Here is a 25,680-nt window from a genome sequence, read left to right on the forward strand (position 1 = left end):
ATGATTCTAGGTCAACGGGAAGTACCCTGTAGGTTTCTTGATAGACCGACAGACAAAAAAGTGATCCTATAAGGGTTCCGTTTTTTCCTTTTGAGGTACGGAACCCTAAAAAGATAAAAATTGAACTTACCAAGATATTTTATGCTTCAGTAGGCTGCTCTATAGGTTCGGGGTGTGGCTCGTCTGTTGTGACGGTTTTAACTTTAATGTCAGCCACATCTGCCTCCACCTTTTTGTCTGTTCCATTTTTAGCATCCCTGGAGTCGCCGTTTGAACCGTTCACTTCTTTACCGTTACCATTCTCGACAGATAATCGCGAACTTAACTCCTCATCATTGCTGACGTCACCATTTTGATTAACCGTTTCTTTTTCACCGTTTGTCGTATCGCCGTTCACTTGTGATTCCGCAGTGGCACTTTCTGTGGGTTTTTGTTCTTCAGTAATATTATCATTTTCCTTCGTAGCGATTAGTGTATTTTCTTCGGTTTTCTGTTCTGATGGAGTTTCAATACTCTGTACACCTTTCTTCGTTTCTTCCATGTTGCTCACTGTTTCTGGTTTAGATTTTTCCTCTTGTGGACTACATTCTTTTGCGGTCACTTGGGGAGGGATTTCTTCTTCTGTCTTACTTTCAGTTTCTTTGACGGCTGAAACACTATTTATTTTTGTGTTGCTAGATTCATCATTATTATCCTTTGGTTTTTCTGTTACAACGTCAGTTTTTCCTCCTAGTGGTGTTTCTGTATTCTCTGGACCTCTTTCTGTTTTCTCAACTAATTTGTCTGTATTTTCCGCTACTTTATCTGTATTTTCAGCTTTATTATCTGTATTTTCGGCAACTTTATCTGTATTTACTGTTTCTTTATCTGTATTTTCAGCAACTTTACCTGTATTTTCAGCAACAGTGTCTGTTTGTGAATCTTCTACAGCTTCAGTCACTTTCAAAGCATTTTCAGACTGTTTCTTTTCAAGTTCCATTTCAGAGTCTAATATCCTTTCCATGATATCATTAGAATCTAAATTATCTGTTTCCATAGTCTCTTCAGCAATTGGTTTCAATGTCGATTTTAATGGGATATTATCCAAATTCGTTACATCCTGCACTTTCGATAATATCTCATCACACTCTTTCTCTAAGACATCACCAACCACCAATAATTCCAAATCCTCGGTTCCGTTAGGTTCCTCTACAACAGGCTCTATATCTTCAATAATTTCTGCCATCTCTACAAGATTTTCATTGTCAGTGACCTCTTCAATTTCAGTAATGATAGTCTGTGGCGTTTCTTCAGCGATTGTCTCTTGTTCCTTAACTTCTAGTTTTTCTTTTGGCACAATGGGTCTTTCTGGAATTTCAGTCTTTTTGTCACTGCCTGAGGTGTCCTTTGTCTCTGGGTTTTCAGGTTCTGGTTTCTCAGTTTCAGATTTCTCTGTTTCTACCTTCTCACTTTCAATTTTTTTATCAGAATTGGTTTCTGGTTGGACCTTGGTTTCTTCCAACTTTTCAGTGATTTCGGTTTCCATTTTTTCAGTCTCTTGTTTATCAGCCTTAGTTTCCTCACATTCTATTACAACGGGTTCAACATCAATGACAGGAATATCATCCTTTAAATCTGTAACTTCTTCAACAACCACTTCTGGGATTTCTTTGATAATTTTCGTATCATCAGTTTGTGTTTTAGTCTCATCTGTGGTCTGTTTCATAGGTGGCTCTTCTTCAACCTCCATTTTTTCTGTTTCGCTTTCTTTCTTTTCGACTGGGGTTTCTGTCTCTGTTGTAGTCTTAACGTCGTTACTAGTATCAGTCTTAGGAACTTTAGCAGGTTGCTCTTCCTGAAATATTTGAAACAAAATTTAATGACGGTTTAAGAAATTTTAGTTAATTATGTATGGTAATAAATAAAATGTATGGTAATGTAGGTAATAACCTACAATTTCATACAAGGCACTAAAATAGTTTATTACCACCACATTAGTTATAGTTTGCTACCACACGTAAAATACTATAACGGAATCACGAGAATCGAATCTAATATATCATATTGACGTGAGCCATAAAATAAGAAGCAAGGAGAGTTATTGAAAAGAATTGTTTAAATCAAAATATATAATTTATTTGCTTTGCTTTGTTTACAACTCCATATTTTTAAAATATATGTTAGTACTTATATTACAGTCAACAAACTAATGTTATAGTTACTCATATTTAATACAAATACATATTAAATTTGACGCTGTGATAAAATGCTAAGACAAAGTTGATGAAATAATTAGAGAAAATAACAAGGACAAGGTAACAACAACAAAAATATTAATATTACCAACACCATAAATTCACAGCATTCATTTGAGTCTTCATAGAAGAATTTATAATGTTAAGATTATAATAACAGCAATATTCAAACAAATCATGTATTCTTTGCAACAAAGGGTATGTATTCGAAAACTATAAATAAAAGCGTGCGAATAAATATATCAGATTAATTTCAAGCGGCTTGGCGTACAAGAACAAAAAACACAAGAGACATTCAAATAATTTATTTAAAAAAATCAATTAGGCGACGTTAAATTTTCTATTATCCCTAGATAATAGAAAATTTAACGTCACCTCATTGATTACTGTCCTAACAGGAGGGCGGTACGCTTGTTACGATTTTCATGACATTTGTGTGATTTCAAAGCAAGAGTGAAATTTTTCTTTAATTTTACAGAAACGGCCAATGAAATTTATAATGAGAGCGAACAGTGAATAATAATCATGATCAACCCATCGCCGGCTCACTACAGTGCACGGGTCTTCCTTCAGAGTGAGAAGGGTTTCTGGCCATAGTCTACCACGCTGGCCATGTGCGTATTGGCAGACTTCACACACCTTCGAGAACATTATGGAGAACTCTCAGGCATGCAGGTTTCCTCACGATGTTTTCCTTCACCGTTAAAGCAAGTGATACTTAATTCATTAAAACGCACATAACTCCGAAAGTTAGAGGTGCGTGCCCGGGATCGAGCCCCCGACCTCCGATTAGAAGGCGGATGTCCTAACCACTAGGCTATCACAGCTTAGAATAATAATAATAATAATCCTAAATAGATTTTTTTATCATCATCATCAACAAATGTAGTCGGCTCACTACTGGCGCTGGGCTCCTCTCAGAATGAGAAGGGTTAGGCGTTAGACTACCACGCTAGCCAGGTGCGGATTGGCAGACTTCACACACCTTTGAGAACATTATGGAGAACACTCAGACATGTGTCGCAGTTTCAGCTCAAAAATAGGAGTAAGATGCTTAAAATTGCAGTGCTATTGATCAATAATAATGATGATGATCATGTAATAACATGAAAGGTGAACATTGCTGTTCATAATAACCTCCACAGACAATATACATATAGGTAAATATATGGCATGCAAGCTGGCTACAATTATGTATAGTACTCGACAGGTCGAGATGGCAATCGGCTTATGTGGGGAATGGCCCCGCACACCCGCATGTCACCCACGCTCGCCCGGACCGGGTTAGCGCGGGGCTGTGCGGGTGCACGGGGCGTTCCCTCCCCGATTGCCATCTCGATTCTCGACCTGTCGCGGATTATAGGTAACATGGAATCATCGTGGCACCTGTGGGTCCTTCTTGCGCTTGTTGGAGGCGAGTTGGCCCAATGAGTGGATCACATTGAAACTTTCCGTAGCTTCAGAGGGTAGCGGTGCATTGCCCTCTCGGCTTACTAGGACTACGTGCAAGCCAGCGCTTCGGGCTGCTTCCGCCTCTGTAATAAGTGAAGTATAAAATATAAACGTTAGTCGAAACATTTTTGATGGCAAACTAATTATTATTGACCAAGCATTTGACCAGACAGTTGACACATAGAGCTTAAATGGCGCGTGAGTTCTCGAAAGTTCATTATTTTCTCTAAACATTGAAAAGTCCATTAATTGCAATCCCTGTTGATCATCATTTGAAATACCATTTGGTACATACAGATATAGTTTGCAATTTGCTTCTAGGACTTTTAGTGGGCTACTTTTATCTGGGAAAATTAAAAAGTTCCTACATCCGTATGGAAGAGGTCGCAGACATAATTTATTTAGTACAGAGATAGCTTACAGTAAATCAACGAGTTCTGACATCCACGCGGAAGTCTAAGAGACTGATCATAACAAAATGTCTGAGTGAATTGAAAAAAGAAAAATGATTTTTACCTTTGACTATGTCAGTCAGGAATAGAACATCATCAGCCTTGCAGCCGATCTTCCCAACAATAGCAGAGTAACTGGCAGCCTCCTGTTTAGCACCAACAGCAGTATCAAAGTGGCCCTCAATGTATTTCAACAGGTCCCCAGCCTGGGACTGACCAAACAGGAGCTTTTGGGCTTGCACTGAACCAGATGAGTAGATGTAGACCTTCTGTCCATCAATGGATTGCCATTGTTCAAGTGCCAAGGAAACATCGTCATAGACACTGAAAAAAGTAAATTAATTTATTGCAAACTTGACCAGCCCTGGTTTCTCACAGATGGACTTACCTATTCCATAGATAATTGTGATTCCATGGATAAAATATATGAGAGTGAGTTTATATACCTGAGGCACGCCGACAAAATCGCGGGCATTCAATTTTTTTAATTCCATGGAAACTCTGATATTCCAGGATAAAAAGTAGCCTATGTTATTAAGTTAGTTAATACGCATTCAAGAAGTCACTCCGATCTGTTGCTTCTTTGCAGCGTGATTGCAACCAACAAACAAACAAATTTAGCATTTATAATATTAGCAGTGAAGTAGTATATCTATAATATACATATTATCCATACTAATATTATAGATGCGGAAGTGTCGTCTGACGAACGATTTTGACGAAATTTGGTACAGAGATAGCTTGCATCCCAGGAAACACTGACCTTTGTTTTCAGAAAACCAGAGTTCCTTCCTATTGGTAGGGGACCCCAAGATTTTGGGATTTACTCGAGCGCGTCAGATTAAGACAAGGTAAGTTAATTAGATGCAGAAAAGTATGCATTTCATTGATCTGACAATAGGCTAGTTGACCCTTTTTTTAAGTAGGTCTTAAATGGTTAATATTTGTCCTATTAGATCAAAAAAATTAACACTATATTTTTTTGCGCCCTAAACACCGTAAAACTTTAATTTAAAAATATATTTTTCTTAGACAGGTGAAAACACTGTCGGCCATGTTTGGCCGATAGATTATCTGTGCTCTGACGTCATGCATTAGTAAACAACAGCATAACCTCCCAAAGTTTAATAAACATGACTTCTATACTAGTTTACATGAAAAATATAGTAATTATCGTTATTGTATCATCCGAGAATGTAAAAAAGTAGATAATTTAAAGTCCTGACAAACTTTTACGGACTTTAAATTTTATATATATGGATACTACGTTAGTCCACGCGTGACATAGGGATGACATTTCTTTGTTTACATATTTAATGACGTCACATCATGGCTGACAGCGTTTTCTGCGTTTCGAATAAAAATAAAAATTGTATTTTTTTAAATTGGATTTATATATCCATCCTGCGTTTTTAATAATTGTTATTGATATATTTCGTTGTCTTAAGCAAAATACTATAATAAATAATCATTTATTGGACGAAATTAGATATGAGTCAAGTAGCCTATTTGAGCGTGACATAAGGAAATGGGAGAGTCACAAAGTTTCAAATATCTGCCATGACTTTTGGTTGCGTCCAAATCGTCAGTTTTTTTAGAAGTTACTTGAGGATTCACTTAACATCCCTTCTCAATATCTGACGCGCTCGATAAATATTTTTGGGTCTATCTTCTTTTTAATTTTCTTTTTTTTTTAATTTAAAGACTCGCGCTTGGCTGCAATTTGACCTGGTGGGAAGTATTAATGCAGCCTCAGATGGAGCGCCCCCTTCTACACCTTGGCACGATCACCCCCACCGTGCAAACCGGCACATAAATATTTATGCGATAGAAAAAACAAAGCGCTCGAGTATTTATTTGTGAAAATATAATTTTTACAATTTTGGAAACCTGTACGCGCTCTCTCGTGAAAGTGGTTACATAATAATATAACCTTTTTTCTTTTTAGCACCTAATCTTCACAATCCAGTAGGTCCCCACGACGCGCTCGAGTAAATCCCTATTTAGCATCTTGGGCTCCCCTACCTTATGGGAATTTTAAAAAACCTTAATCCTCGTGGACGAAGTCGTGGGCATCTAATGGGGAAGCAATATTAATAAAAATCAGTCTTCCTAAGTTCGTGAAAAAAGGATATTTCGAGTTGAAACAGTCTAGATCTAGGGGTGCGTTTTAATACAACAAATTCATTACTTACTGCCCTTTAATATCGCCCTTGTCATAGCCTTGCTTCCAAATCAGTCCCTGCAACTGCTTCAGTGGACCCGCCTTACGGTCCGCTGACATCTGCCACTTCACATTATTGACTAGACCCTCAATCTGATCTTCTTTTGAAGCATCCTGAAAGGATAACTTGAAAACTGATTTCAATTCTATAAAAGTCTTAAAAATCATTTTTAGGGTTCAGTACCTCAAAAGCAAAAAAGCAGACATACAAAAAAGCGATCCTAAAAGGGGAACCCTTTTAGGATCACTTTTTTGTATGTCTGTGTCTGTCGTGTCTGTCAAGAAAATCGACAAGGTACTCTCCGATGACCTAGAATCATGAAATTTGGCAGGTTGGTAGGTCTTATACCACAAGTAAAGGAAAAAATCCGAAAAACTGCTAAGTAAGACTGGGGGCACACGATGCGTTGCGGCGTCACACCGCAATGATTTCACCATATCAGCGGGCACACAAGCGGTGCGGTGCTGCAACGTTGTTATATCGCAGCGGCGCCGTTGCAGCATTGGAGTCTGTTAATAAAAACAACTGAGCGCTGCCGCTCCGACGTCGCAACGCATTCACCCCTCCCCGCCTCGTCTCGGTGGTTGCAAGTCCGGTGCGGCGCCGGAGCGCTTCGTGTGACATGCCACAGACATTTCTATGTAAAGACGACGCAGCGACACCGCTCCGGCACCGCACCGCCGCCGCAACGCATCGTGTGCCCCCACTCTCATGGAAAATTTTGCAATTTTTATGCTCGCGAATCAACAATCAGAACTCTTCAGCGGTTGGTTTAGCATTACCTCTCCAGGAATGGCGACGTGCCCCTCAACGCTTTTCTCCTGATCTTCAAGCGACAACTTCCGCAGCGCTGTGACTACCTCCTTCACGTCATCGCTCTCCCACTGGCTCTCTAGGAACTGTTTCACATTCTCCTCCGCGTAGGGGAACAGCTTATCCTAAAACAACATTAATGTACATAACCAGTTGAGCTATATCATAGTAGCTCTACATTATTCACCCCATTTCCCAAAGCCTTAAGATTTTCCCAAAGCCATCAATGTTTAAAGTCTGACAATTTAGCATCCCATAGACCCGTGTTCTAAGATTTGAGTGATAAGTTATTAATTACTAGATGATGCCCGCGAATTTATCCGCGTGGATTTACGTTTTTAAAAATCCCGTGGGAAATCTTTAATTTTGCGGGATAAAAAGTAGCCTATGTCCTTCCCCGGGATGCAAGCATCTCTGTACCAAATTCCGTCAAAATCGGTTAAACAGATGAGCCGTGAAAAGCTATCAGACAGACAGACAGACACACTTGCGCATTTATAATATTAGTATGGATATCATCATCAACCCATCGACGCCGGTCAAATACTGAACACTGGTCCTCTCTTAGAATGAGAAGGGTTTAAGCCATAGTTCACCACCTGACCCAGTGCAGATTCACAGACTTCACACACCTTTTGAGAACATTATAGAGAACTCTCCGGCCGGCATGCAGATTTCCTCACAATGTTTTCCTTCACTATTAAAGCAAGTGATATTTAATTGCTTAAAACGCACATAACTCTAAAAAGTTAAAAGGTGCGTGCCCGGAATCGATCCCCGGATACGACGCCGAAGTCTATCATCGCTAATACTAGGTAGTTATATTCTTAAACATAGCTAGGAATGTATAGCATAAGAATGATCTTCTAATCACCTGTATTATTACTTTGAGCTATAAACAAAAATAGATAAGGTAAAGAAACAATTTAACGACTTAGCATAACGTGATACACTAGTGAAACTCGCTACACGATGCGACAGGGTGGGTGAACGAACTGAGCCGTCGTCCAAACCGGATAGCCTAGACAGCGACCGGCCCCGGCAGGGACAGCCACTTTGTTTCCAAAGGTTATATTTTATGCTCCAATTATATTGAAAACAACAGGAAAATTATACGGGGTGAATCACGAATCAGCTATCCTATTTTTTCGTCAAAATTCTAACCATTACATGTACCTACATAGAAATCCTTGTAATCATTCAACTAGGATAAAAGAATAATTATCTAGCATGTTTTTAAAACAAGTTAAAATTAAAAACTAATACAAATAAAAAACAACAGGAAAATATTTTTCGATCAAAAAATACAATATAGATACTTGTAATAAATAAGAATATCTAGCATGTTTTAAAATAAGATAAAATTCAAAACTAAAACTCAACTTGGAAGAATCAATAAAACTGATGGATGGTTCATAATTTGGCGTCACGTCGCGGTTCAGTGAGAATTTCCAAAAAGCGTATTCCTTGTCTACATTATAAAGGGCACCTCTGTGCAACAGCTTTCTAGGTTCACGAGACAGTCAGTGAGAGAGAAAGAGACCTACCTCATATTAAGCTCATATGGTTATTTGAACAGTACCATAACTGAATCACACATTTTTTTAAATTTCTGTTTGAACGGGCTAATCTTTGGAACGGCTGAACCTATTTTGACGGGACTATCACAGAAAAGTAGAGGATTAGTCAAGGAATATCATAGGCTACTTTTTTAACTGACTTTCTAAAAAGAAGGATTTGTGTTTTTCTATCTATGTAGGTACAAGGAAATCTCCGAAATTTTTTAACTATGTAAAACTTAAAATTAAAATTGTACTTAAAATTGTGAAACTACCCGTGCGAAGCCGGGGCGGGGTCGCTAGTAAATATATCAAAAAAAAATATCAAGTGTTATTTCTTGTACGAGCGATGGTCCGAATCGCACTTAACCGATTTTTAAAAATCCCATAGGAACTCTTTGATTGCTCGGGATAAAAAGTAGCCTATATTCGTCTTCGGGACACAAGCTATCTCTGTAGTCTGTACCAATATATAGATGATGCCAGAGACTTCGTTCTCGTGGATTTAGGTTCTTCAAAATCTCGTGGGACCTCTTCGGCGCAATTTATACAGGAAAGGCGTAAGGCAAATGCGCGGCGCAGATATAGTGGCGCTTCAAAACTTATTCATACAAAATGTACATATGAAAGCGACACGTTTGTGAATTTCTCAAACGGCGCGACACCCGGCCGCTTCGCCGCCTGCGTATTCGTTCCACGTCTGCGCCACGCCTTGCCTTCATAGGCTTAGCTTGCCTTACGCCTTATCTATAAAAATTGCGCCTAAGGTTTTCAGGGACAAAAGTAGCATATATTCCGTCCGTCGCGTCCCCAGGATGCAAGCTATCTCTGTACCAAACATCAAAACCGGTTGAATGGATGGGCCTGAAAAGGTAGCAGACAGACAAGACAACACACTTTCGCGTTTATAACATTATAGTTTGGATAACGATCAACATCATGATCAACCCATATCGCCGGCTCACTACAGAGCACGGGTCTCCTCTCAGAGTGAGAAGGGTTTTTGCCATAGTCATATCCACACTGCAATGTGCGGATTGGTAGACTACACACACCTTTGAGAACATTATGGAGAACTCTCAGGCATGCAGGTTTCCTCACGATGTTTTCCTTCACCGTTAAAGCAAGTGGTATTTAATTACTTAAAACGCACATAGCTCCGAAAATTTAGAGGTGCGTGGCGCGGGTCGAAACCCCGACCTCCGATTAGAAGGCGAACGTCCTAACCACTAGGCTATCACAGCTTAGAACTATAGATAGATATATAATCAATAGATTTCGACAAAAAGGTAATTGTGCCGAAAGATGGTTTATCGATCTGGGGCGTGTTTCCTACAAGGAACTCACTGGGAATAGGAACGCACGTTACACCGTTTTAAGTCCTTGCCCGTTTTATATTAAATGATGTTAATCCTTGTCGTCATACTAGCTAAGGTTTCTTGGAGACAAATATAAATTACAGAGGTTACTTAGAATACCTGTAGTGCGCGACAGCCGACAGGTTGGTATAGCAATGTATGAGATATGAGGCGAGGGGACGCCCCGCCCACCCGCACGTCACCCGCGCTCGCCCGTATCGGGTTAGCGTTAGCTGTGCGGGGCGGGCGTTCCCTCTCAATTGCCATCTCGCGTATTATACCTATCTAATCTTTTCTTTAGAAACTGATAACTTTCTTTGTCGTACTTAAGTGGTAGGTACCTAAAGTGCGTAACCTTTCTCATTCTGCGAGGAGACCTGTGCTCAGTAGTGGAGGGGTAACCGCCAATGGGTTAATCATGATGAATCAGAAGTTTACAGGGCTGGGAAAACTTGGGTATTTCATAATTTCAGGTATTTTATCAGGTAATTCAGGAAAAAAGGAACCTTTATAAGATCACTTTGTTCTGTCCGTCGTGTCTGTCAAGAAAACCTATAGGTTACCTACTTCCCGTTGACTTAGAATCATGAAATGTGGCAGGTTATACTAGTAAAGGAAAAAATCCGATAACCGTGAATTTGGGGTTACATCGCAAAAAAATAAAAATAAAGTGTTAACGAAAAAATTAATTTACTTTAATCACAGTATATAGATGGCGCAGCCCGTCATTAACTTGCGTCTACATAAAAGTGTTACGTAGGTATATTATTATCTTGTATGATGGTACAGAACCCCTAAAATTTAAAATGTGTTCATGAAAAATAATTAGTAGGTACTGTCAACTTTATACCAATTTTTTTTAGCTCTTTTTTATGTAACTAAGTAGGTAACTATAGTATGCGACAGGTCGAGATGGCAATCGGGGAGGGAACGCCTCGCACAGCCCCCGCGCTAACCCGGTGCATGCGAGCGCGGTGATGTGCGGGTATGCGGGGCGCTCCATACCCCGATTGCCATCTCGACCTGTCGCCTACCATAGTTACTTACTTAGGTACCTACTACTAAAGAGCTGAAAAAAATTGTTACTTGGTATAGTAATCTTCTCTTCTTCTTCTAGTAATCTTACTTTAAAAGTTAAAAATACTAATTATTTTTCATCGCGACCTGTCGGCGACTATAAGTATAATATACCCTGACCCCTGAAAAACAATTTTTAATTCACTATACAATTTTAGATTCAAAAGCATAAAAAGATCCATGACATAGAAGAAAGTTTGACCAGACAGCAGAATGATAAGACTCCACTTTTCCTTTGGGATGAGACCCTAAAAACATGTAAAACTCAAATTCCTACCTATCCATAATATTACATTTCGTAACTAAACAATACTCATAGCAACCCATAACTTCAACGAGTTGCAAAACGTACAGATAAAGAAGCCAGTAAAAACTGGGTTATTTAAAAAATGGTGAGCATTGACACAAATAAGTACCTCACAGCAGTGAGCAAAAAAACTGGACCATTGGACCCTACATTATCCACGCGTCGCGCCGGAATTTCGCTTTCGATAAAACGGACCCAGGTACAATACACCACCTAGCGTAGTGAGTTTCAGACAAATAATTATAGCTTTTATGTTCTCAAAAATAAGGACTACGATGGAACAAAGAGCTCGATCAACATAGAGCTCGACTGATAAAGCGCCGTATTTATACTAGAAACGAGTTAGTAAATAATTAATAAATGATTGATGAAAATGATTAAAAACCCATAAAAACCTCGTTTCTCGGTACAAATTCTCAGCAATAAACAAAACATCAATTACATTTAGCATCTGTCGTGATTTTATACATTTTTGACGAGCACAAAAGAGACAACACACTGAACATGACGTCTGTATGAAAAGGACAGTTAACTACTCCACATTTTTTAACAGCAATGAGCCAGCTGCGTCGAACAGCTGTTTATGCCGGTAGGCGTTGACTGTAATATTATAAAACACGTTTTTAATAATGTTCTTTAATTTTTTACAAAACTAATATTATGTTAAGTACATACTAAATAAATAAATGAATTGTGATACGGTAAACCCCCTTAATTTACATAAATACCATGTGCAAGTAAAATCAATTATCGCTACATTATTTTGAATATAATTTTATTTGAATATTATTTATTTTATATATCTAGTCACGATTCATCAGGCATTATCTTATACAATAATGAATTTTGAAGGAGTATGGAGAAGGTACCATTTTGATTTTGTCCTCCATGTTGCGAATCCGAAAACGCGACCATTTTGCATTTCTCAATAAAGATAAAACTAGGAATTTTGGCGTGATCTTTACAAGATGAAAAATACAATTGAAATACAAAAAATAATCCTAAAAAGAAAATATATAAAACTATCACGTGTTTAAACAAAACACCGGCCGGTCAGCCATATAGACCTACCTTAACAAAGCTGATCGATGTTGTTGTCCCCTCGATGTCCAAAAGCAAGATTTTGCATTTCTTTACGATGTCACTTAGTTCTTTATTTTCATTCGCCATTTTAATTAAGTACTACCTTTGTCAGGTGTACTTCGAAAGAGTTTAGTATTTTTATTTGACTAGAAATTTGTTTCACGCCACACTGCTATCCCGCACCACAGAAAAAAAAGCATTGATTGAAGTCGAACAGACAAGAGAACTCGGCGGACTGAAAGACGCGCGGGTGAGCTCGGGAGTGAGCAGGATGGGTGCAGTCATCAAACGAGAGACTGAGATAAAAGAGCGGAAGGATGTAGCCGATTGTCAGTGCATCCAACAAAACAATTCTTTTTAAATTCAAATATTGCCAGTTGCATTTAACCATTTAACTGAAAAATTTATTTGTGGTGGCGGGTAACTTCAGAAATTTTTCAAAGTTTCTAACATTGTGATTTGATGGTGAATGCATTGTAATAATAATTATTATTTACGAGTGCGAGTTGAACACACGAGAATGGGGTTCTGTACGATGAATTTATGTAAGTTTGTACGCACAAAGAAATTTATCATGATATTCTTAGACCATTAGGTAGTTACAATTCTATAGTGTTTCCTGTAATCTAAAAGTAAAGAACTATTTTGTAATTTTGTATATTTTCCCAAAAAAATTTAAGCTCTATAATTTCCGCGAGGAGATGGAATGGTCAAGATTCATCGATTCTCTAAATTAAAATAACGTTAAACGTAGTTATGTACGGTAGGTACGTTAAATCTATTAAGGTATTTTAAAATTATAAAAATACATATACTTGTGACCTTAAATCTTAACTTGTTCACAACAAGCCCTTTCTTTGATATGTCACACAATGGTACGTGAGTCGTGAAGTAAAAGGTAAAATGGCGCGTGAGGAAGGAGTCATTTTGTACGGACTATATTTACGTTACACGCACGGATATATATTATGGTTACACGTCCGTGTCCGGTCACTATAATGTGTACCAAATTACAACTTAATCGGTCCTAGATTTGGAGCTAATTGGCTATGACAGACAGACAGACTAAGAATTGATCCTATAAAGGTCATTTTTTTATGGAACGTACGGACGTACGGAACCCTAAAATTTTGAAATTTCCAAGATAACCATTCTCATCTCTTAGGATTCGTAGGATTACAAGGATCTAGTTGATATCTGATAGTTGATCAGCTATAACCCTATAGTCCGATGCAGATGATACGGTCGCGTCGGTGGTGTGTACCTACTTTCACTTTCTGGGCAAACAGTGACAAAAAAAATTCACAACAAAAATAGCTTGTCTCAGATTCTTTTTGGTTGGTTTAGTACATACACACATTAACACACGTAGCATAAACATGACGGCGGAACCCTATCTTAAATATGTGTTCCGACTTTTTAGGGTTCCGTACCATCAATAAGGAAAAACGGAACCCTTATAGGATCACTTTGTTGTCTGTCTGTCAAGAATACCTACAGGGTACTTACCGTTGACCTAGAATCATGAAATTTGGCAGGTAGGTAGGTCTTATAGTGACTTCGGGGAAAATCTGAAAACCGTGAATTTAGGGTTGGATCACACAAAAAAATTAATTGTGGTCATTAACTAATAATTAGTATTTTCAACTTCGAAGTAAGATAACTATATCAAGTGGGGTATCATATGAAAGGGCTTCACCTGTGCATTCTGAAAAAGATTTTTATCTATTTTTATGCATCATAGCTTTTTAATATCGTGCAAAATTTCGAAAAAATAAGACGTAGTACGGAACTCTCATTGCGCGAGCCTGACTCGCACTTGGCCGGTTTTATTTTTTCAATTAATCTGGTTATTGCTCTATTACCTGATGCGCTGGGTGTAGTCTAGCCTTAAGAACAGATCAGCAGGCTCGATTGCTATTATTTGAATCGCTGCTGCAAGACTTTAGCTGGTGTGTAGAACATAAGTTACTAGTTTTTTTAGCGTACCTACAGTAGCCGGCAAGAATATTGCACAGACATATTTAGACTGAGATTTCGGCTTTATAGAGCCTTGCTCTGTCACTCATACCTATGCAACGTTTTGTCGGTTTCAACGTTAGATAGCTCTACGAGTCCGCTATCTTCTACTAAAGGTCGATGTACAATATTTCCTCTCACAACCATTTAATCTAGTAAATAAATTGAATAAAACTCAACAATCGTTTGCAATTAGTATGTGTTAATTATATTTTCTTCTTATATAAAATGTTATTCTTATTATATAAAATACAGACTGAAGCTATGTTATAAAAGGGTAGGTATACATAAGTGGAACCGACCTGTGTCCCAATTTTGAAAATTTTATCAATGGAAAAAACCGGGGATGAACACGGAAATAGCGATTATCACCATTGCAATAATCTCAATTACAACATTAGCTGAATTTAAGGTATTCTTGCTACAACAATGCATTATAAGTTATAACCAATAACGGAAAAGTGTCCGAAATAAAAAACGATTGCGATCGTCACCTTTATCTGTCAAACTTCGGTGCTAGGCCTACAGGTTGATAGTTCTGTTTAGAACTGAAGCAACTAAATAGATTTTGATGAAACTTTTACAATTCTAAGAATTAGTCTTGCGTAAAACAACATTTACTTAAGCATAAATATTTATTATACAATCCAAAGATTTGTCAAATCCATAAAATGGCTTTCAAATTTTATCAACTCTTTAAATGATTTAATAAAATACTCTTATAATGCTTATTAGGCTCTTCAGTCTTCATTTTCTTCACTTGTCTAGGAGTATTTGCATTTGTATCCACCTTGCGTTTGGTTACCTTTAATCAAAACATATAATTACATAAATATTCATATAATTATACATTATGATATATACAGTACCCCGCAGGAATATTGTACACCTCACCTTAGAAAGAGATTTCGCTTCGTAGAGCGTTCTCTCTGTCACTCATACATATGTGACGTTTTGTCCCCGGTCTCAACGACAAGGACAACGCTCTACGAAACCGCTATCTCCTTTTTATAGGGTCGATTGTACAGTATTTCCTGCCGGGTATGTATTTTATATTTCAAAGAAACAGTTTTGCATGTTTTATGGGATGCCTCGACCGCGGGTCAGTAACGAACTGTATTTTTTTTTATTGCAGGTTGTAGAGAGCTTGTTGTACCTTTGGCTTTTCGTCCTGCGAGAAAGCAGTGAAGACGAAGTTGCGTCTATTGGTCGACATGACGACTTTCGGCGTGTCGACGTTGCCTGTCGCCAATGGGGTAGCGAGCGTGGCCCAGCCGCGAGTCAGTAACGAACTGTGGTAGTTTTATAGCGGATGCAAAGAGAGTTTTTTAGTTTACCTTTTGGCTTTTTCATTTTGCGACAAAGCAGTGAAGACGAAGTTGCGTCTATTGGTCGAGGTGACGACTTTCGGTGCGTCGTCGTTGTCTGTCGCCAATGGAATAGCGAGCGTGGCCCGGCCGCGTAGTCAGTAACGAACTGTGGTAGTTTTATAGCGGATGCAAAGAGAGTTTTTTTAGTTTACCTTGGCTTTTCATTTTGCGACAAAGCAGTGAAGACGAAGTTGCGTCTATTGATCGATGGTGACGACTTTCGGTGCGTCGTCGTTGTCTGTCGCCAATGGGATAGCGAGCGTCGTGGCCCGGCCGCGAGTCAGTAACGAACTGTGGTAGTTTTATAGCGGATGCAAAGAGAGTTTTTTTAGTTTACCTTTGGCTTTTCATTTTGCGACAAAGCAGTGAAGACGAAGTTGCGTCTATTGGTCGAGGTGACGACTTTCGGTGCGTCGTCGTTGTCTGTCGCCAATGGGGTAGCGAGCGTGGCCCGGCCGCGAGTCAGTAACGAACTGTGGTAGTTTTATAGCGGATGCAAAGAGAGTTTTTTAGTTTACCTTTGGCTTTTCATTTTGCGACAAAGCAGTGAAGACGAAGTTGCGTCTATTGGTCGAGGTGACGACTTTCGGTGCGTCGACGTTGTCTGCCGCCAGTGGGGTAGCCGAGCGCGGCTAGTCGAGCGAGCGCGCCGCGACCGGGGTCAATAACGAACCGTGGTAGTTTTTGCTGAAAATTAATTTAAACATCAATATAGTATAATTCATCGATTACTCTGTTTATTTTAAAATAGGCCTTTTTAAAATTTATAGACTAGCGTTGACTGCAATCAGACGTAGCCTCAAATTGCGCATGCTTGCTTAGAAAAAATTTGAAACTTTTTAGTCTCGTATTTAGAAAGCATAAGTTACTTGGTTGTATTGTGATTAAATATAATGTAAAATGTATATTATGTTAAATTGAATGTAGATATTATTTTAATGTAGGTTTTTTTAAGTCCTAAAAACAAATTAGTCTTGTAAGGCTGATGATTTTAGTCAGCCCCTTACACAGATTATAGTCTATTCGGGCTGAGCATTGACAACACCCGTCTCCGTTTAATCTAGTGCTTTTGGGCTACAAAGTATGGTGTTAAAAAGTCTATAAATAAATTAATAAATAAATAAGCCATTTATTCCAAAATACATAATTACAATTAGTGTCTAAGTAGGTACATATTTAATTATTTTTCTATCTAGTTTGTAAGAAAATAATAAATACAAACTACAATAAAATCAAGTAGGTACCTGAAATATCGTGAAAGACTTTTTAGGACTGGGTATCTCTTAGCAGGGTTCTTCTCTGTAACTGCAGTGCATCTTTTTCAGTCATGTCACCTTACTTTCAGAGTGCAACATAGGGACATATTCTAGAGCAAAGGTTCGCTTTGATAATTGCCGTCCTATTTATACTTATGTCTAGAATTTCTTCATCCTTTTCTTGATGGAATTGAATAAAAGTTTATTTTAAACATGTTTTAGTCTACGCGCTTAACTAGGCTTAAGGCCACATAAACGGTACGATTCGTCGCTTCGATCATCTTCATGCGCTCAAATACTTCAATGTTGACCGACTTTTATGCTAAGCAACTGCCTAACCTTGGCGATCGGGGGTGTCCGGCTATTAGGCGTCTATAGGTGGTGGTCTGTGATGTGACAAAGGCATTACTTACCAATTTCCTTAAAAACATTTCCCTTTCGTGCCTCTACCTTTCTCCACTGTTCCTCTGACTCAAATTCTCTCTTCTTGCGTATCCAAACTTCATCTGGATTCGTACCTGTTTCTTCTTCTCCATCTGTAATATTTTCATCAGATTTCAATATATTTTATATTCTGTGGGCAAAATGGTAGCGCATATGGTACGCTAAGGCGCGATTTACACAGATGAGGCATAAGGTAAGGTGCGTCGCGGCCGTGGAACGAATAACGCAGGCTGCGAAGCGGCATGCCTGCGTTGCGCCGTTTGAGTATAATTCACCGACGCGTCGATTACATAAATTTATGTATGAATAAGTTTTGAACGGCAGCATATTTGCGCTGCCCCTACGCCGCGCATTTACCTTACGCCTCTTCTGCCTAATTCGCGCCTAACAGAGTTGAAAATATCCAATACTAGCTGATGCCCGCGACTTCGTCCGCGTGGAATTTGGTTTTTGAAAATCCCGTAGGAACTCTTTGATTTTCCCGTATAAAAAGTATTTCACTCTCCAGGTCTTTATCTATACCCAATACCCATGCAAAAAATCACGTCAATCCGTTGCACCGTTGCGACGTGATTGAAGGACAAACCAACAAACAAACACACTTTCGCATTTATAATAAGGGTATTGATTTCGCTTTATGAATTAAAAGAAGTTTCCCTAGGCGCGAGTCCCCGCTTTCCCATACAAGCGTAGTTCGCTTCTCATATAAATACTAACCAGTCCAAGCTAAGTAAGAAAAGGTAAAACTATGATTAACCTGAGCACAACAGAAGTCACTGGAGGGAGATCGCACGGCAGCAGTGAAGAATTCATAGCCCGACCACTCTGTCAAGAGATGGAACGATTGAGAAGAAGAAGAAGAATGATTACCTGCATTTCTCCATCTGAACTTCCGTTGCCGATGCCCGTCACCAAGGTCACCGTCCTCAAACAACAGCTCTTGTATCATTCGCACTTCTCGCTTATCCTGGTCCAGTACCTCCCGCCCTAGTAAGAATAATCGTTTATTATTCAAAAAAGTATTGGTACAAAGTATAAGTTATTAGTACAATGAGGAAGTTTCAGGGCAACGTTCGATAAAGTTTTCATAGATGAAGAGTAAGAGCTAGCGTGCACTGCCAATTTTCCTTATGTTCTTCCCCACAAAATCTGTGAACTATAATAGAAGTAATTAATTAATTTTTCATTCGATTTAAATTTAAAAATTTAAAGCATAGATCATAGTAGTGGTAGTATTTAGCGCCATTTATGAAAATTTTATCGAACGTTGCCCTGAAACTTCCTCATTACAAATTACAAGTCATGGTGATAAGTGACTAGCTAGGTGTATATTATACTTGCTTACTTGTACATAACATAAACATTTACCAGTGGACCTACATTAGGAGTTGACCTGTAATAATAATAATAATAATAAAAAAAAGTAACGTAGGGTCCTAAACACAATAATATCATAAAGAATAACTACCCATATTATAATTGCAATAGAGTGCTTGTTTGTTGGTTTGTCCTTCTACCGTTATTTTTAACTAGCTTATGCTCACGACTTTGTCCGCCTGGATTTAGCTATTTTAAAAATCCTGTGGGAACTTTTTGATTTTCCAGGATTAAAGTAGCCTACGTCACTTTCCAGGTTTTTAACTATACCCATACAAAAATCACGTCGATCCGTAGCGACATGATTGCAGGACATATCTACAAACAAACACACTTTTGCATTTATAATTATGGATAGGGAAGTCTACTCACATGTGAATCTGTCCAAGCTCGCTCTGCAACTGTCCTTGGTGGAAGGTCTCGTCATGCTCCATCTATCCAGTACTCTCTCATCTTCGTCTCCCGAGCCCACCTATTCATCTTCTGTGTGTATGTACTCACATATGAATCTGTCCAAGCTCCCTCTGCAACTGTCCTTGGTGGAAGGTCTCGTCATCCCCCTCCTCATGCACCATCCTATCCAGTACTCTCTCATCTTCGTCTCCCGAGCCCACCCATTCATCTTCTGTGTGTGTGTCTTATTCCTAAGTCTACTCACATATGAATCTGTCCAAGCTCCCTCTGCAACTGTCCTTGGTGGAAGGTCTCGTCATCCCCCTCCTCACGCTCCATCCTATCCAGTCCTCTCTCATCTTCGTCTCCCGAGCCCACCTATTCATCTTCTGTTTGTGTATCTTATTCCTAGGTCTACTCACATGTGAATCTGTCCAAGCTCCCTCTGCAACTGTCCTTGGTGGAAGGTCTCGTCATCCCCCTCCTCACGCTCCATCCTATCCAATCCCCTCTCATCTTCGTCTCCCGAGCCCACCCATTCGTCTTCCGAAGTTAGTTCGGCTTCGTTCTCGAAGAATGCCCCTACACGCTTCTTCTTTAATGATTTTTGTTGCACTTCCACCTGCAACGCAAGTTTTTTTATTTATTTACTAGCTTATGCTCGCGACTTCGTCCACGTGGACTACACTGACAAAATTCAAACCCCTATTTCACCTCCTTAGGGGTTGAATTTTCAAAGTGACAGCAACAGTTTTAAACACTGCCTACTTATTACTATAATTGGAAAGTATGTAAAACTTACCTCGTTTTCCTCTGAATCATATTCTACAATCCTTTCTTCCTCTTCATTGATATCAGACTCAATATCACTCTGTTCTTCATCTAGCACTTCTTCTTCTTCATCATCATCTTAAATATAAAAATAGTATTGAAATCAAATTGTAACAGAATGGGGTGTTTTACCCTTTTTTTGAAAAGTGTCTTAATTTGATCCTAAAGTGATAATAAACTACCTCCCTTTGACGTAGGCCATGCACGGCAGACTTGCTGGCAGTTGTACTCACATAGGATTTAGAGAAATCATGTGTGATAATGTTTGCACACAATATCTAAACTGAACTAAATTGGCAGATCTAAATTATATAGCCTTTTCATAAGGATAGCACTAGATTTATTATAGCACTAGAAAATTTCAAAAAAATTATTTGATCGATAAGTGCAATAAAATGTATTTCAAATTTCGCCGCGAAAACGCTACCCGCCATCTTTTTAGGTCCATGAGCTATCATGACGTAACACGGATTGGTAAGGTGTTTCCTTAGTGAAATAATTACAATTTCAATCCATGTGACGTCACAGTCGGAATTAACATGGCGGATACGGTATCATGCGTTTTGGATATTTGTAGATAAAAAAGTGAAGTCTTTAAAATTAATTATATAGTACTAGATGATGCCCGTGACTTCGTCGCCATCATCGCCCGCTCAGTTTGCGGGCGATGGTCGCAACCGCGGCCGGGCAAACGGTCTCGTAAGTTTAGGAATAAGACAGCTCTCCCGCAACCGCGGCGGGCACGGGTGAAAACCGCTCCGTGATTTTCCACTCAGTGTTGAGCCCTGAGTTAGCGAATCACCCCGCTGATGTTTGAACTCTTGTCTGTTACGTACCTGATATCTGCAACGCTCTGTCTTCTGCTTTCCTCTTCCTTTGCTTCTTATTTTTCTTCTGAGAAGGACAGTCATTCATTTCATCATCGGAATCAATCACTAATTTCTTCTTTATCTGACTGTAGCCTACATTCGTTTTATCTGTTGGAGTATCACTTGCAAAATATCTATTTTTAGGTTCCTCAAATTCTGGTCCATCTAGCTCTTCAAGTATTGAATTTAAAATAGTTTTCTCAACATTTTTCGAGTTTAATTCCGGTTCCTTTTCATCGTTTGGATTTACTAAATCTTTATCTTCTTTTGGTTTTTGAGTTGTCTTTAAAGTTTCCAATTTGTTGATATCACTATTATCACTATATTGTGATACGAAAGGGTTATCATAGAATTTTCCAGTACAAAGTGCAGCTACATCGTCACCAAACTCTTGTGATTGGGAACTTTCTAGAAGTTTTGCTGGAGAATTAAACGTGGTTGGTTTATCTAGCACTAAGAATTGGTTGTCGTAAAATTTTCCAGTACATAATGCTACAACGTCATCACCGATTTCTTGGGTTTGTGAAAATTGTTGTGGGGCATTTTGTGTTGTCACAAGATTGTCAGCTATATCGGGACACACTCCTACTAATAAGTTCAAGTCCTGAAAAAGAGAACTTTCATCATCCATATCCATACTCACAACAAACACATACATAATATCTATTATAAATGCGAAAGTGTGTCTGTCTGTCTATCTGCTAGCTTTTCACAGCCCATCTGTAAAACTGATTTTGACCAAATTTGGTACAGGGATATCTTGGATCCCGGGGAAGGATATAGGGTACTTTTATCCCAAAAAAATAATTTAAACATCCTCAATCCCAAGCCGTGGGCATCATCTAGTAATATTATAAATGCGAAAGTGTGTCTGTCTGTCTATGTCTAGCCTAGAATTTAAAGGCCCATCCGTTCAAGCGATTTTGATAAAATTTGGTACAAAGATAGCTTGCATCCTGGGGAAGGACAAGAACTTTTATCCCGGAAAATCAAAGAGTTCCCACGGGTTTTTTAAAACCTAAATCCACGCGGACGAAGTCGGAGATATCATCTAGTAATTGAAATAAATGAATGAGAAGAAGAAGAATAGATACATAGTCACTTATGTATAGACTATAGATAAATACCCATTGCAGTTGGGACAGTGAAAAAAAGGATTACAAAACCTAATGGTAATTCTACTCATAGCACTTACATCGCCTAGGGTCTGTGTTCTACGAACATGTGTTTTATCCTGTGAGTTCATATGTAATGTTTGATTAGGTCCTAATGAATTTAAAATTGAAAAGGTCTGAGTGCCCAAATCAGTGCTTGCATTATCTTCACTATTTTTAGTTAAAGCAGCTACCACTGCATTCGGTTTATCAGATTCTTGGGTGCTGAACAAATCTTCGGAAGACTTGTTTCCTTGAGCTAACTGCAATTCATCATCTGAAAGAAAATTAACGTGAAGGTATATATAATATGGCATCTTTGATCTTTAATCTTATATTTTAACTAGCTTATGCTCGCGACTTAGTTTACTCGCTAGATTATAATAAAGTAATAAAAAATTGGAGTCAATTACCCATGTCAATAAACTGTGCAAAGTTTCAACTCAATCGGATTAACCATGCGCAAACACACAGATAACAAAAAATATTTTTTGTAAATTAGAAGATTGATATTTTTAAATATACTATTGAATTCTGAGGATGTTAATAAACTTCTTATATTACGTTGTACTTACCTTGACTATCTTTAATAGCTTCGCTGTCCTGAAGTTTCTTAGACGTGACTAAATTAACTATATTTTCTGTCATCTTACTATTTGCTTCTTTAAGTGGATTATCTACAACAGCAGATTCGTCATCGGAGTCCTCAAAAGCCTTCAATATTCTGCCTTTTCTAGGTTTACTTTCACATTCCTCTTCAGATTCCGAAGAACTATCACTAGTTTCATCATCATCGCCACCATCTTCTAAATCTGCTTCATCACCATCGTCAGCTTCACCATGGTTCATTTCAACGTCTTGTTCAACATTATCAACAGGAATTCCTTCATCACATTCGGATTCCTCGGCTTCATCATCAACCATCGGATTTCGCTTTTTTGGTTTATCTTCCAATATTATATCATCTTCTATAGGCTCTTCTTCGCCTTCAGAACTTTCATTATCAACTTTCTCACCATCCACTTTTTCGTTAATCTCTTCTAACTTAGCTTCAAGCTTTTCTATATCGTCATCTGATAAATGGTCATTAATTTCAGACTTAAGACGTTTCTCTTCTTCAAGACGTTTTTCCCATTCCATTGATCGCTGTTCCGCTATTTGTTCCTCCAATTCTTGTTTAAGTTTAAGATGCTGAATGCCTGGTTTGAATCTTTATAGCAAGAAAACAAAATTATTATTATCATGGTGATAGTAAATTCAATGTGATATTGGTGATGATAGTTTTAAACAAAGCTAGGTCTTATAGTAGTGTTGTCTTTTCCATATTATGTACACAGAAATGGATGACACTACTGTTAGACCTATCAATTTAGTTTAAGGCCATTGCATTCGCTAATGACAGTTGCCGTTTCACCTTGAAACTAGCAATTTTTGTTTTGGCGTTTGGTTTTGGCGCAATTTATTGACATTTGATCAGCTGATACTAATTACTAACACGCACTTTTAGTACTTTAACGTACTAGGGTAAAGGACTCCAGTAAATGAACGAATACGAAACCTCGAAAAAATCGGTGTACATACATTTAAAAAAACGGGCCGAATTGAAAACCATCTCCTTTTTGGAAGTTGGTTACTAAATGCGAAAGTGTATCTGTCTGTCTGCTAAGGCTAATTTTTAACCCGTAAAATTAGAGAGTTCCCACGGGATTTTCAAAAAGCCTAAATCCACGCCCACGAAATCGCGGGCATCATTTAGTATTTTTTTATTATTTTGTGAATCTATATTATAGTCATAAATTATTTAATAATCAAAAAGAGCAAAAATAATGCGCGGTATTAATTATTGTTATACTTATATTTTTTTATTTAACAGGAAAACTTACAGCTAATTGGAAAAGTAAATTGATAAGAACAGAAGAAAATTGAAGCTGATGACAAGTTTCACAAATAGAATTTATATAAGACTAGCTTATGCTCGCGACTACGTCCGCGTAGACTACATAAATTTCAAACACCTATTTCACCCCCTTAGGAGTTGAATTTTCAAAAAATCCTTTCTTAGCGGATGCCTACGTCGTAGATAGATAGAAATACTTTATTGCACATAAAAAATATTACATAACATGACAAAGAAACTAAAACGAAAAAAAGATTGTATGCAAAGGCGGCCTTATTGCTCACAGCAATCTACCAGGCAACCTTTGGTGAAAGGAGAAACTAGGTGTGTTGGATAGTACTTACACGCAATACAGAAAAATGAAGTAGTATAAAACAATATAATATAATTAATTAATAAGTACCTAACTATTTCAGTAATACATACATAACTATCATACATATACATATCTATTATAAATATCAATATATATACAATCCATAATAGTAATATATATTACTCGACTACGACGACGATAGGTATATACCTATCGTCGCCTAGTTGTAATAGCTATCAGCATGCCAAATTTCAGCCCGATCCGTCCATTAGTTTGAGCTGTGCATTGATAGATCAGTCAGTCAGTCAGTCAGTCAGTCAGTCACGTTTTCCTTCTATATTAAAGATCAAAAAACAAAAAAAAACTCGACTGAGGGAGAGAGAGAATAGAGGCAAAAGTAGTAAATGTTTGTCGTATACCGTCAATTGTAACACCTACAGTTGACGATTGATTTTTAAACAACCTAATTCTACGCAGACGAAGTCGCAGGCATCACCTAGTAGTTTATAAGTCACTTAGGACCTTTGTAAACAGCGTCATACTTACTCATAGGCGAGCAAAATCCGACACGATTTTATTCCGAACGTAGAGGGCTGGCAAAACACCCGACATTTCTTGTCGGCGCCAACACAAAATCGGTTTTAGTCAAGCGTGCATCATATAAAATGTTCTGCCACTGGAACATCCGATTAAAATCCGGGCCCGACAACCGACAAGTGGAAACCGACTCTTACGGAAATAATCGACTGTGATAGACAAACAGACGGAAGGACGGAGCAAATCGAACCATAAGGGTTCCATTTTTAGGGTTCCGTAGCCAAATGGCAAAAAACGGAACCCTTATAGATTCGTCATGTCTGTCTGTCTATCCGTCCGTATGTCACAGCCACTTTTTTACGAAACTATAGGAGCTATACTGTTGAAACTTGGTAAGTAGACGTATGCTGTGAACCGCACTAAGATTTTCACACAAAAATAGAAAAAAACAGTAAATTTTGGGGGGTCCCCATGCTTAGAACTGAAACTGAATAATTTTTTTTCATCAAACCCATACGTGTGGGTTATCTATGGATAGGTCTTTAAAAATGAAATTGAAGTTTCTAATATAATTTTTTTCCAAACTGAATAGTTTGCGTGACACTTCCAAAGTGGTAAAATGTGTGTGTGTGTGTGTGTGTCCCCCTGTTACTTCTA

General features: G+C 38.3%; 1 long non-coding RNA gene and 1 pseudogene across 1 annotated transcript; both read right to left on the minus strand.

Moving 5' to 3' along the window:
- LOC117990834 (uncharacterized) overlaps positions 1 to 25,680 on the minus strand; it is a 38,315-nt pseudogene that overhangs the window by 4,683 nt on the left and 7,952 nt on the right.
- LOC138403577 (uncharacterized) lies at positions 14,762 to 16,395 on the minus strand. Its single transcript, XR_011237835.1, has 2 exons — positions 16,287 to 16,395; positions 14,762 to 15,384 (listed from the first exon to the last, which is right to left on the minus strand). It is a non-coding gene; the product is annotated as an uncharacterized lncRNA (long non-coding RNA).

The sequence above is a fragment of the Maniola hyperantus genome, chromosome 18 (assembly GCF_902806685.2).
Source record: "Maniola hyperantus chromosome 18, iAphHyp1.2, whole genome shotgun sequence".
Classification (NCBI taxonomy): domain Eukaryota; kingdom Metazoa; phylum Arthropoda; class Insecta; order Lepidoptera; family Nymphalidae; genus Maniola; species Maniola hyperantus.